Source organism: Eptatretus burgeri, chromosome 1, assembly GCF_056783735.1.
Source record: "Eptatretus burgeri isolate ZD-2024b chromosome 1, Ebu_testis_v1, whole genome shotgun sequence".
Lineage (NCBI taxonomy): Eukaryota > Metazoa > Chordata > Myxini > Myxiniformes > Myxinidae > Eptatretus > Eptatretus burgeri.
Window position 1 is genome coordinate 40,362,605 of NC_140961.1, and position 14,529 is coordinate 40,377,133.

Genomic DNA, 14,529 nt, shown 5'->3' on the forward strand with positions numbered 1-14,529 from the left:
TGACCTGAAATATAAATCCGCTTCAAATTTCAAGTCAATCGGATGAAAATTGAGGGTTTTAGAAATTCGGCCCATGTTGACCTTTTGACCTCAAAAAACAACAGGATTCTTTCTTATGGCAAACTCTACCATGTGGTGAAGTTTCGTGAAGATCTGTTGAAAATTGTGACCTGCAGGCGACAGACAGACAGAATAATAAAAACCAATCTTGCCAAAAGGTGACCACGTGTGACTTCTTTGAGGTCACACTGAGGTGAACAGAGCTGCTATCCACCAGGAGCGACTCCTTGAGGAATATCTGCCTACGAGAGATTCCGATGAGAATCGTTCTACAGAGCAACCATGAAAAATATGCGTTTGCCTCATAACGTCACCAAATGACGTCATAATGTCTCAAGCTTGACATATCTAGAAAGCACTCATCGAGGTGTTCAATTTGAGGCATTACACGATATGGTACCTAAGATTTCAAAATTTGACCTTGGGGTCAAAAACTTTCGACCTCCAGCGCTAACCATGAAGGTCAAGGCCGATCTCCACCAAAAATTAATCAGCTGAGCGCCAGACCATGAACTATATTCCCATGAAGTTTGAAGACGATCCGATCAAAATTACTCAAAAAATAAGTGTTTCATCGACTCCCCTGATTAGCGACAAAGTGACCTTGACCTTGAAAATTTTATGCGCTGAAAGGGACCTCTATAGGACTCTGATATGCGAAGTTACAAAAATTTCCAATAATAACTGTGCTCTGCAGAGTGATCGATACGTGATTACAGACAAACAAAAAAACAAATAAAAACTAATGTCACCCCCAGGGTGACCAGTATCTTGCCAAAATGTGAACATGAGTGACTTATTTATTCGATTAAAGTTACTCAAAAATAAGGGTTTCGTCGACCTTGATGCTTGACCTTTTTGTGACCTTGACCTTTGACCTTTATATTTTTGTACGGTTAATGGTATCTCTCCAGGACAGTTGTACATGAAATATCAAGAGATTTTGATGAGAACCGAGGAAATAAAATTTTCATGAAAAATCCGTTTTTTCGTCATGACGTCATGACGGATAGCGTCAAACTGTTGACAGATCTGGAAAGCACTTATCAAGCGCTTTCATGAGGTATTACTCGATATGGTATCTAAGATTTCAAAATTTGACCTTGGGGTCAAAAACTTTCGACCTCCAGCACTAACCATGAAGGTCAAGGCCGATCTCCACCAAAAATTAATCAGCTGAGCACCAGACCATGAACTATATTCCCATGAAGTTTGAAGACGATCTGATCAAAATTATGAAAAAAATAAGGGTTTAGTTGACTCCCGATTTGCGACAAAGTGACCTTGACCTTGAAAATGTTATGCGCTGAAAGGGACCTCTATAGGACTCTGATATGCGAAGTTACAAAAATTTCCAATGATAACTGTGCTCTGCAGAGTGATCGATACGTGATTACAGACAAACAAAAAAAAAAACATACAAGCTGATGAGCATATCTTGCAAAAACTTCGTTTTGGCAAGATAAAAATGGCCCATAGGGCCAGGACTTGACAAAATTCATAAGTGATCATGACTACCATGAAAAACCGTAGATAGCACTTACCATGTTAAATTAAAATAAAGTGGTGCCCCCAAAACCCGAATTTAATTCGTTCCAAGAGGCTGTTCGGATTCCAAAAAGTTCAGATTCCAAAAAGTTCAGATTCCAGAAAGTTCGGATTCCAAAAAGTTCGGATTCCAAAAAGTTCGGATTCCAAAACTATTTTCCCAATAAGAAATAATGGAAAGTGAATTAATCCGTTCCTGGACCCCAAGAAAACCCACTTTCAACTGAAATTACCCATGTTTAAGGTAAAATAAGATGAGTAAATGAGCTTTTCTGGGTCATGAATCTTTGTCCAAGCCTGGGGGATGAGCAGGAGCGTTGTCGCTTCTTCCATCAGGTCTGGATGCAGCTCCGGCCTATCAGTGGCCATTGGGATCCAAAACGTAAACTGTTCAGCCTGGTGGAGGTATGTAATTAACCATGAAGCACCAAATGGTGTTTTATATCCCAGTACACTCTGTGGAGACACAAACGTGCCATTTTCACCGCACGGTTCCACGGGAGAGAATCAAGAGGTGAAGCGATTGGGTGACGCAGCATGACATCACTACCATGCTCACGAAAAAAGTTCGTTTCAGCCGATTCGTCAGAAGGTTCATTGAATGAGTTCGCTTCACGACGGATTTTCGCGCTTTTATCGCTTCTTTATTTTTCATAATCCTACACACGGTCGATTTCGGCAGCTCGAACATGGCAGCGAGATCAGACACACGCGTACCGCTCTCATGCTTAGCGATAAGTTCTTTCTTCAACTAAATTGTCGTTCTCATGGACTTCCTCTTATTCCTCTTTGCTTCACTGCTCTTCTTGGGTGCCATGGTGATTGCACAAGGGTGATAATTGAAAAAAAAATGCACAAATCAAGGTGAAAACACGAGGTAAAGTAGCGATCGACACACGAGAGATGCTTTCACGAGGACTTCCACCGACGAACTGAATGAACAAAGCGCGAAGATGCGGGTCGAACAGGTGGGGGAGACACGTGAACAAACATGAACGCCACGTTGTGTTAGGTTTTCGAAAATGTGTTCGGTTTTTAGGGCAAAATTTTCTCAAAAAAAATTGTTCGGATTCCAATTTGTTCAAACAATGGGGTGTTCGGATTCTGGGGGCACCACGGTACCTGTCACCTCCGTAATCCGTAACGGATGTGATCAATTTTTAATCCAGTCAAAGATACTCCCCTCCTACGTCCGTGTTTGAAATTTGAAAGGAATCCGTTAAGATTTGGCGGAGACATGAATTTTTGAAAATCGGCCCATGCTAAAAGATACGGATTTTCACGATTTTCAGGAATTTTTCCTGACCTTGACCTTTGACCTTGACATGCCAAAAGTTATAGGGTTCTATTCTGGTGGCCAATAAGTCCATTGGTGAAGTTCCATGACATTCCAACTCGAAATGCGACCTGTAGAGCGAGACGTACACACAAACAAACAAAACAAACCAACATACTTGACAAAATCGTAGATTTCGTCAAGTAATAACAAAATCGACTAACCAATATATTTGAAAAATCTTCGATTTTGCAAATAATAAGAAAGTTGTCATGTATAACACGATACTTTCCAAAATCAAAATAAACAATATCCTTCCAGGTTTTGGATTGGTGAACCAATATGCAAATTCAGTTCCACCTTGTGGAGTACACTCCAGGTGGGTGGAGATTGCACATTACTTGCTGATAAAAGTATAATCTGTGCATTGCAAGAAGAATATATTGTTTTAGATTTCCGCCCGTTCAGGGTGCAGAGGACCACCTTAGCCCAATTGCGGCCGCGCACGCCACTGAACGCGCAATCTAGTCGTAGCTTCGGGATCAACGCCGAAACCCAGCTACGGGTGTTTTTAACACACCATAAACCAGTCAATCCCTCTGTCCACGCACTACAGGGTCGATCGCCGAATTGTAGATGTACCTAATTATTCGCACAGACAGAGATACCGGGAGTTTATACCTCGACGGAACCTGCACGAAAACGAGCTGCTTAAGTGGCTCGTTCCGTATGCGAATGCCGAGTGGTTATATAATCGCCAAGTCCCGTCGGACCAGATCATTTTATCTTTAAAAGCCAGCAAAAATCCCGAACGCATCATGGCAGTCAATGTGAGGAAGGGACGCAACGAGCGGGTGACATTCAACAATGGGGACATTTATTTGTACTCGGCATGTAAGCAGTCAATGGGGGGATGGGGACAGGACACGAGCACAAAGCCGACAGCCGATTCCGAGGATCATTTACAGCACGCACTTACACAATTCACAATTAAGGACAAGGCACCACACGCGCCACGCGCCACGCACACGCAGACACAGACACGCACACAGACACGCACACAGACACAGACACAGACACGCACAGACACAAATGAAATGGTGGCTGTTGCCTTTAATAGGACTTTCAGCTCGGAGGGACAGGCGAACTGAAAGCCAGGGCCTGTCTCGGACCTGCCCGCCTCGTGCGGCCTTCGAGCGGCTCGATCCGCGGAGGAGGAAGAGAACGATGACCAAGATGGCGACCACCAAGACCAGCCAAGACCAGCCCAGCAAGATGAACCCTCAGCGCGCGCGCAGACTGCGCTGATCACTTAACAGGACGAACTTTCAACGCGCCGATCCCAAGGTGTAGAATGAACGAACTCCTAGACTCCTTTTTGCGCACCGTCGAACGAACTACTCAGAGCTCTGTCTCTTTTCAGACGGCCGCCCTTCTGCGCATGCGCCCTCCACTCCCTTCTGCGCATGCGCCCTCCACTCCCTTCTGCGCATGGCCCTCTATTCCCTCCCACCCGCCAAATCGAGCGGAAAAACCCCGCGACCGGCCAGGCAGAGGTACGAATCCAGGCGAGGGCGATGCGGTGTAGTCCGCGATCATGTCGGCGGCGCTGGCGGTGGTGCAACCCCGAACAAAAGGGAAACCCAAAGATTATAACAAACCGCAGCGCAGGAACATTTAAATACCCGTTAGACTAGGGGAAAGGGCTATCTATAAAACACGTACTTACCGACATAACTGAGCTGAAGGACCTGAATGTTGAGTGCGATAGCTTTCCAAATCCGCATATATATATATATATATATATATATATATATATATATATATATATATATATATATATATATATATATATATATATATATATATATATATATATATATATATATATATATACATAGATGTCAGGTAACATCACCTTTATCAGCCAGCTTCTTCTTCTTTTTCAACTGCCACCAACTAATGCCAGCAGATGGGACGCCCAGCTTATTGATCGAGCACACCCTGCCTGTGAAAGCCCGAGATGACAGTACATAGCTGGGCGGAGATTCAAACACAGCTTAGAATAGAGTGTGTGTAATTCTAAACTATCCTGCCAGCCTCAGGCACACATCTATGGAAATGTATATATATATATATATATATATATATATATATATATATATATATATATATATATATATATATATATATATATATATATATATATATATATATATATATATATATATATGCGAATTCGCGCCCGCCGGCGTGCGAGCGGCCACGTAACTCGAATCGCGGCACGTCACCCACCGGACGGACAATTCGGTCGTGACCCTCTCGGACTAACGCCGGGAACTCGTCACAGGTGGGCCTTTCGGCCTCACCACGATCGTGCCAATCGGCCCCCCACGTGGGAGAGGGTTGTTTGCCAAATTCGACCTACCTAAGTACCCACACGGAGGGTAGACCAGGCGATCGCACCTCGCCGCAGGTCGACTTCGGACACGGGCCACTTTAAGCGACCCGTTCCGTACTATCGGGATAACCGAGCGGTGTTATCGTCAACATCGACGGTTCCGATTAATTATTGGGCGTATTTAGCCCACGACCAACCCTTTACGTGAAGTAAGATGGAGATTCAATTAAAGAAAAGACGAAGCGAAACGGGAAAAACAGTTCAACATAAGGCACATTTATTCCGCGGAAAACGGAAAGCACACATATACAATTACAACAATTATGCACCAAAAGCAAATGTAAAAGAAACACAACAATTATGCACCAAAAGCAATTGCAACAAAAGAAACACAATGCTGATCTACTACCGACTACGCGAGCACACGGCAACACTTACACAGTTTTACTTTACAGACGGCGCCGACAACATATACTCAAAAGCAAAAGAAAAAGGCCACCCTCAACGACAAGGGGGCAGACGGGCCTGGGGCCGAGACCGCGTCGAGCCTATCCGTCTTGTGATGAGCCGCAAATGCCGCGGCGGTGCCCTGACTCAGCGCTCCTCCGCGGGTTTCGTTGGCACTGATTGGAATGGGGTGGGAACGGGGCCCCCTTTTCGCACTATCTCAGCGCGGGGGGGGGGGAACAGGGGGGTTGTTGATGCTCTGGGGAAAGAGGATAGCTGGCTTGCTTGGGTCCCGCGACGAGCGACTCCACTGCGCCGCGACCGCGCTCCCGGCTTCCCCTCTCCGCAGCTCCCCGACAGACTCCGAACCCCGACAGACCGACTCTCCTCCAAACCCGTCTTGACTGCTGCTGCCACACTTCGCCGCCGCCGCCGCCACACCTCTCCAACTCGCCCGAGCCCGAAACAGAAACTCTCGACTGACTCAATTCGCCCCGCGCTCGGCGCTTTATAGTGCGACAGGAGAACCCATATGCAGATTTTCGGATCAGGATGGGCTCGGGAGCGGAGCCACGCTCGCCCGTTGGACGGAGGAAAAGTGGGCGTGAATCATTCCTGATCCGCGAATTTGCATATATCGAGTCCACTCCGACGCGCCTGGAGGCGGGGCCAAATCGCCCCACGCTTAATGATTGGAGGGATCGGAAGTGGGCGTGGATCATTCCTGATCCGACTTCCCCATCAGAAAGGCCACTTTTTGCACCCGCTGCTCGGCGCGCGCCCCGCACGAGGCCAGGACAGCCTGACGCTCGGCGTTCACAAGCGGCGCGGGAATGGCGGCAGAAGGAGGAGAGGTGAAGGTGGTGGAGGGTTTATTGTGGCGACGCTTGGAATGGCGGTGATGCGATGGTTGCGAGAGCGAGTTGTGAAGGTAAAGGCAATGGCTGTTGGCATTGTTGTTGTTGTGAAGCGGCGTTGCGGTCGGTGGTTGTTGTGTGATGGAGGTTGAGACGTGGTTGGTTCAAAATAAAGATAGAAAAGAAAAACGGCTATCTTAAAGGGTCGCAGCCCGAATGAATGACATTTATTCCCTCTAAACAACGGGTTTGGGGCTAACTACACATGTACTTACAGAGATATCTCACCTACGGGACCTGAATAGTGGTTTGCGAATTTCCTCAACCACAACAATGTATATATATATATATGTATGTATATGTATATATACAAATACATAGTGTTATGTTTGAGGGGGGGTATGCATTCAAAGGGTAATTAGGATGTTTAATTAGGTATGCCATGCTGTTCGAGTGTATCAGGATCTCGATGTAATAAGTAGCAATTCAGTGGTGATAAGTTGTCTAGTAAATGTTCATTTCTTCAAGGGGGAAATGATAATTGTCACGTAATTAGATAGGGACACGGGATAGGGTAAGTGTGTCTGCGTAAACCCCTTTTAGTAGTCCCTGGAGGCTGGCCGTGACGTCACAGGACAGTGCAGCGGATGGCTCCGCCCCGTGATCACGATTGGCAGAAGGCGACGGCGGTGGGCCAATAAACGGCTCGATTGGAAGTGACGAGGACAGGAGGATAAAAAGGTTCTGTTCGGGGTCGAAAAGGAAGAGGAAGAAGATCGGGACAAAAAGATCGTGTTTTTTTGGTGTGGATGCTGTTGCGCGGGAAGCATACTTGTTGTGTTGATTCGATCGTGTTCTTCATCGTGTCTTGGAGCCTTGCTGATCCTCGTGCCTCACCTTGGTTGGCTCTGGGGTTCTGCTGATTCGGAGTACGGTGTCGAACGGCGGGCGGACCTGCCTCCCTCTCCTGTTCGCAATTTGGCGCCATAACTGGTTCCCTGGCGGCTGTGAGCGGACTTGGGCCAAGAGCAGGAGGTCGACAGCACTACGGTTTCTCCTGCCCCCCCCCCCCCCGACGAGAGCAAGGCCAGCTCGTCCGACGCTGATCCAGGGACAGTTGCGTCCACACCACGGTCCAGCCTGACCACCAGAAGTAGCTACGTTTTGTGTGTGTGTGTGTGTGTGTGTGTGCACTTGGCGCCTTAGAGGGTTTGAGATCTGTATATTCAATGGAATTGTCTGTGCTTTCCCCACGCCCGATCCCACACCATCCCGTCGAATCGCCCCGGATCCCTCTTCTTGCCGAGTCTTGTTATTTCTGGTTAATAATAAAAACAAATAAACATCATCAACTCAGTGAAAAGTGACTCGTGCCACCTTCCTCGTCCCGTTTGCGGTAGAGCGATTAGAACCGCCATGTTTGGGTTATAAATAAATAAACCGCCTCCATCGTTTTGGCTCATTCTACGTTGGCGGGACTGTACAAGTTCCGTGGACGTCACATTGGTGTCAGGGTGTTGGATGTTCGAACCCCTCTAAATTATATTTGGTATTGGGAGAATATACCAAGATTTAAATCTCGCCACGAATTGGAATATAAAATTACTACAGAAAAGTGCGCGAGCGCGGGAAATTTTTGGCGGGAGTTTTCAAATTAAATTTAATTGGCGGCAAACGGGACTTCTGCACCATGGCAGATGTGCAGATGTTTGAGGAGGAAGGCCACGTGTCTGGCAGCGAGTCGGGGGAAGAAGGGAGAGACGGGGGTAGGATTGGAACCTCCCCCATTCCGAGCGTGGACCGTGCTTCATCGCCCGTAACGGGGCCGGCAGCGCCGGAAACTGGCGTGATGACGATCCAGACACTGTTGGAACATTTAATAGGGGACATGGCGGCACAAATGGCAAATCAATTCGTGACACAGAGGGCAGACATGACGGCACAAATGGAAAATCAATTCGTGACACAGAGGGCAGAAATGACGGCACAAATGGCAAAAATGACGGCACAGGGGGCAGAAATGACAAATCGATTGGGGGTAATGGGGGAACAGTTGGGTGCACGGATTGATTTCATGAGGGATGAATTGGGGGAAAAGATGGAGAAAATGAAAACTGAGATGCAGGAGTGTGTGGATGTTAAATTGGGAGAAATACAAAGCAAATTCGAGGCTAGATTGGAGGAAACAAAGGTAGAAATTACATTGGAGGGGGAAAATATACGAAAAAAATTGGTAGATAAAATTGATGCAACGAACATTCGGGTTGATAAAGTGGATGAAAGCCTGGAACGTCATCGTGCCTGTGTGGATGCTCGTATGCAGCTGCAAGTAGAAGAGTGGGGAGAGCTGAGGAAGCAAGGGATGAATTTGGCGGAGGAGGTAAAAGGATTGGAGGCTCGTTTGGACGAACAAGATAAAATTATGAGCCAAGATGAAGTCTTGGATAAAGGCCTGGTAGAGCCGTCTTTTGTAAGTAGAGTGTCCGGGTTGGTTGAGGAGCAGCTACAAACTCGCGACGGAGCCTTGGAGGAGGTTGTGCGGGCCCAGAAGATCCTGCGGGAAGAGGTGAATGGATCCATTCAACGTTTGGAACAGGAGGAAAAATTGACCCATGAGACCCTCACCACAAAACATCTTTGGCCACAGTGGGCTCCGAAATTGGATACGCAGCCACAAGGGTGTTTGATCCCTGGGCTGGATTCGGACAAGGGAGAAACTGAGAAGCGGGCCACCGTAAAAGTGATCCCCCTGGTAAATTTCGACGGGTCAGGGAGCGATGAAGCTTTTCTGACGCAATTTGAGTGCATTTCCCAACTAAACGGGTGGAATGAGCGGGAACGTACAGGGAATTTGGTGGCAACGTTGCAGGGACCAGCCGCAGATGTGTTAAACGTGATCGCGGAGGGGATGTTGACCAGCTCCCACATTCGCGAGGCATTGAGCCGTCGGTTTGGGTTCGCGGCAAACTGTGATCTGGTGCGGGCCCAGCTCCAGCACCGCAGATTAAAGCCGGGTGAGACAGTGCAGGAGCTGGCACAGGACATTTACCAATCAGTCAGGATCGCGTATCGGGACCTTACAGTAGAGGCATGGGACAGACTGGCACGAGAGAAATTTTAGCTGCTCTTCCTGACCCTGAGGTCCGAGCGCTAGTGGAGTTACAGGATCCACCCACCGTTCACCGAGCGGCCGAGTGCGCGGCCAGGCTGGCCTCGTGGAGTCGGCCGGGTCGGGTTCCAGAGAGGCCATCGGTGACGATCCGACAGGCGGAGATCCAGGATCAGCGAGGGGGGCTGGGAGAAATTGGCATTACCCAAATGTTTCAGGAAATTTGCCAGAAACTGTCAAGTTTGATAAAGGGTAATCCGGTAGTTAGTGCGCCAAAGCGGCGGGGTCCAGCCCAGCCAATAGAGCAATTCGATTATGGCCGAGGGGGTCCGGAACCGGAAGAGACATTTCACCGATACTCACGGGGGCCTTTTATGGGGAGTTGTTTCCGGTGCGGGCGAAGAGGACACATGCAACGATATTGTCGGTACCCGGCGATGGAGAGACCCTCCAATAGACTTTCAAGCCCGGAGAGGATGAATCCTCCTGCTGAACTGCCAGGTCTATCCGAGATGCCCTTTCATAGGTCGGGTCCGGAGATCACTGTCGGGGGTCCGGGAGACTAGATCGGGCTGAGCATATAGGGCCATGCACGGCTGGTGAGATTGTGGCGAAGTGCCTCCTTTAGTGGGAAAAAATGAATTGTGGGAAAATTGGCATGGGTTTGTAAGTTCTGCTGGGTTTTAGAGTGACAATCGGGACAGTGGGTAATTGGTAACAAAGCGGGCACGAGTGGCTGTCCAATGGCTGGTGCGTGGATCGGGTGAGAAGTGCTGTGTGAGTTGTTTTAAGTGAAGAAGTGAAATGTATGGTGCACACATTGTTTTTTTTTATTGGGCATGGTGTGGTAACAGGGAAGGTCATGGTCGGCGAAGTGTTAGAAATGCAGGTGTCACATGTAGGGCGATGGGGTGGGGGAGTCATGTGGGTTTTGTGGGTGGGGATGATGTGCTTGTCCACAGGGATTGCTGAAGCTCACGGTGAGCATGAATTGCGACCCCCTTCAAGGACATTCACCACCTGGTGGCTAATGGTGACAGTGTCTGGAGGCAACTGGGAGAGGGTCTGGTTGGGCGACCAAGGCGGGTAGGACCTTGGCGACCCAGGAAGGCCAGAGGAGCCAGTGAGACCCCTTCCAGAGTGTTGTACGGGATTAGAGCTGATGGCTACCAGGGGGAGGGAATCAAAGGGAGCGGGGCGGAGAAACGTCCGGGTTGGACTAAAGCTAACCTGTGGGCATGGTTGCACCTGAGATGCCCCCATCATCTTGTGGTAACCCACCCCACGGCCATGACGGGATTCAGCCTGCATGATTAAAATGAGGACCATGACCTAGAAATGTGATGATGACCATGGTGTGAGTGTTGTGAAGATGTACGAGTCCCACTCGATCCCGCACAACTTGACATGTGCAGCAAGGGCATGATGTCCGCATAATTTTGGGGCAAGCAAATTTGAAAATTGGCTCCCCAGGTAACGCTGGGTCTATTAGTATCCACTGGGGGAGGTGGTCAAGTGTAAATATCCTGTGAATAGTGTCGTTAAGGCTTAGAGTAGGAATGTAAAGTATGTGTTGTGTTTTTGTGGAACCTTTTGTTTCCCCTCCCCAGATCACTGGAAGAGTGTTGGGCAAGAGCTATGATCCAGAAGATGGAATGCAACTTCGCTCAGTGCTCTCATGAAATAAAATAAAATAAAATAAAAAAAAAACGAATGATTGTTTAGGCGAGGATAAGGCCATAAGGGGGTAGTACATTAAGCAGGATAGGTAAGTTAGCTGCGACTCGCTGCCCATTGCCCCTCCTACTTTATTTTATTAGGTTAATTAGGTGTGAGTCAGTAAGTGTTAAGGCTGGTACGGTAGCGCCTGTGATATACCTTGCAGGAGCTGCGGTACCAGAGGAGGGGACAGTGTTACGTTTGAGGGGGGGGTATGCATTCAAAGGGTAATTAGGATGTTTAATTAGGTATGCCATGCTGTTCGAGTGTATCAGAATCTCGATGTAATAAGTAGCAATTCAGTGGTGATAAGTTGTCTAGTAAATGTTCATTTCTTCAAGGGGGAAATGATAATTGTCACGTAATTAGATAGGGACACGGGATAGGGTAAGTGTGTCTGCGTAAACCCCTTTTAGTAGTCCCTGGAGGCTGGCCGTGACGTCACAGGACAGGGCTGCGGATGGCTCCGCCCTGTGATCACGATTGGCGGAAGGCGACGGCGGTGGGCCAATAAACGGCTCGATTGGAAGTGACGAGGACAGGAGGATCAAAAGGTTCTGTTCGGGGTCGAAAAGGAAGAGGAAGAAGATCGGGACAAAAAGATCGTGTTTTTTTTTGGTGTGGAGGCTGTTGCGCGGGAAGCATACTTGTTTTTGTGCTGATTCGATCATGTTCTTCATCGTGTCTTGGAGCCTTGCTGAGCCTCGTGCCTCACCTTGGTTGGCTCTGGGGTTCTGCTGATTCGGAGTACGGGGTCGAACGGCGGGCAGACCTGCCTCCCTCTCCTGTTCGCAATTTGGCACCAGAACTGGTTCCCTGGCGGCTGTGAGTGGACTTGGGCCAGGACCAGGAGGTCGACAGCACCATGGTTTCTCCTGCCCCCCCCCTGACGAGAGCAAGGCCAGCTCGTCCGACGCTGATCCAGGGACAGTTGCGTCCACACCACGGTCCAGCCTGACCACCAGAAGTAGCTACGTTGTGTGTGTGTGTGTGTGTGTGTGTGTGTGTGTGTGTGTGTGTGTGTGTGTGTGTGTGTGTGTGTGTGTGTGTGTACTTGGCGCCTTAGAGGGTTTGAGATCTGTATATTCATTGGAATTGTCTGTGTTTTCCCCACGCCCGATCCCACACCATCCTGTCGAATCACCCGGATCCCTCTTCTTGCCGAGTCTTGTTATTTCTGGTTAATAATAAAAACAAATAAACATCATCAACTCAGTGAAAAGTGACTCGTGCCACCTTCCTCGTCCCGTTTGCGGTAGAGCGATTAGAACCGCCATGTTTGGGTTATAAATAAATAAACCGCCTCCATCGTTTCGGCTCATTCTACGTTGGCGGGACTGTTCAAGTCCCGTGGACGTCACAATATATATATATAAATACACAGACATACATATACATATTTACATATATATATATATATATACATATACATATATATACACACATATATAGATACACACATATACATATACATATATATATATATACACATATATACATATACATATATATACATATATACATATATACATATACATATATATACATATATACATATATATACATATATACATATATACATATATATAAATATATATACATATATATACATATATACATATATACATATATATATATATATATATATATATATATATATATATATATATATATATATACACATATATACAAATACATATATATATACACAAATACATAAATGTGTAGTTAGGCCCAAACCCGTTGTTTAGAGGGAATAAATGTCATTCATGCGGGCTGCGACCCCTCTAGATAGCCGTTTTTCTTTTACTATCTTTATTTTGGACCAGCCGCCATTACTACCATTACTACCACCACCAACCACGTCTCAACAGCCATCACACAACAACCACCAACCGCAACTCCGCTTCACAACCACAGCCATGACCCTTGCCGTCACATCTCGCTCTCACAACCATCGCATCACCGCCATTCCCGCGCCGCTTGTGGGCACCGATACTGGACTCGTGCAGGGCGCGCACTGAGCAGCGGGTGCAGAAACACCAGCCTTTCCGAAGAAATCGGATCAAAAACGACTCACGCCCACTTCTGTTCCGTCCTATCGGCGAGCGTGGGGCGATTTGGCCCCGCCTCCAGGTGCGTAGGAGTATAATCGCTATATGCAGATTCGCGGATCAAAAAGCATTCACGCCCACTTTTCCTCTGTCCAATGGGGAGCCAGCCAGAGGTAAAGGGTCGAAGGTGAAGGAGCGAGGCCCCGGGGGCTATAAAGGGCCGCGTTTGCTCGCCGGCAGTTGAGTTGGGAAGAGTTGGAAGAAGTTGAGTTGGGAAGTCAGTGAAGAGAAGAGAAGAGTCTGAGAAAGCAGTTGGACGGAGCTGTGGAGAGTTGGAGAGGTGGCGGCGGCGAAGGCAGTCGAGGGGGTGCTCGTGTCAGAGTCGGGGAGCTGCGGAGAGGGGAGGCCGATAACGTGACCGAGGTCGTGGTGGAGACGCTCGTCGCGGGACCCGAGCCAGCGAGATATCCTCATCCCCCCCCCCCCGAGCATCAACAACCCCCTCCTGTTTCCCCCCGCGCTGAGATAGTGCGAGAAGGGGGCCCCGTTCCCACCCCATGCCAGACACTGTCCGCGAGGCCCGCGGAGTCAGGGCGCCACCGCCATTTTGCGGCTCATCACCAGACGGGTAGGCTCGACGCGGTCTCGACCCCAGACCCGTCTGCCCCCCTCATCGTGGAGGGTGGTACCTTTTTCTTTTGCTTTGAGTATATGTGTTGTCGGCGCCATCTGTGAAGTAAAACTGTTTAAGTGTTGCCGTGTGCTCGGTACTCGGTGGTAGATCTGCATTGTGTTTCACTTTTACATTTGCTTTTTGTGCATTATTGTGTGTTTCTTCTTCTTTTACATTTGCTTTTGGTGTGTAATTGTATATGTGTGCTATCCGTGTGCCATCGCGAAATAAATGTGCTTTATGTTGAACTGTTTCTCCCGTTTCGCTTCGTCTTTTCCTTTATTGAATCTCCATCTTACTTCACGTAAAGGGTTGGTCGTGGGCTAAAACGCCCGATAATTAATCGAACCGTCCAGGTTGACGATAACACCGCTCGGTTATCCCG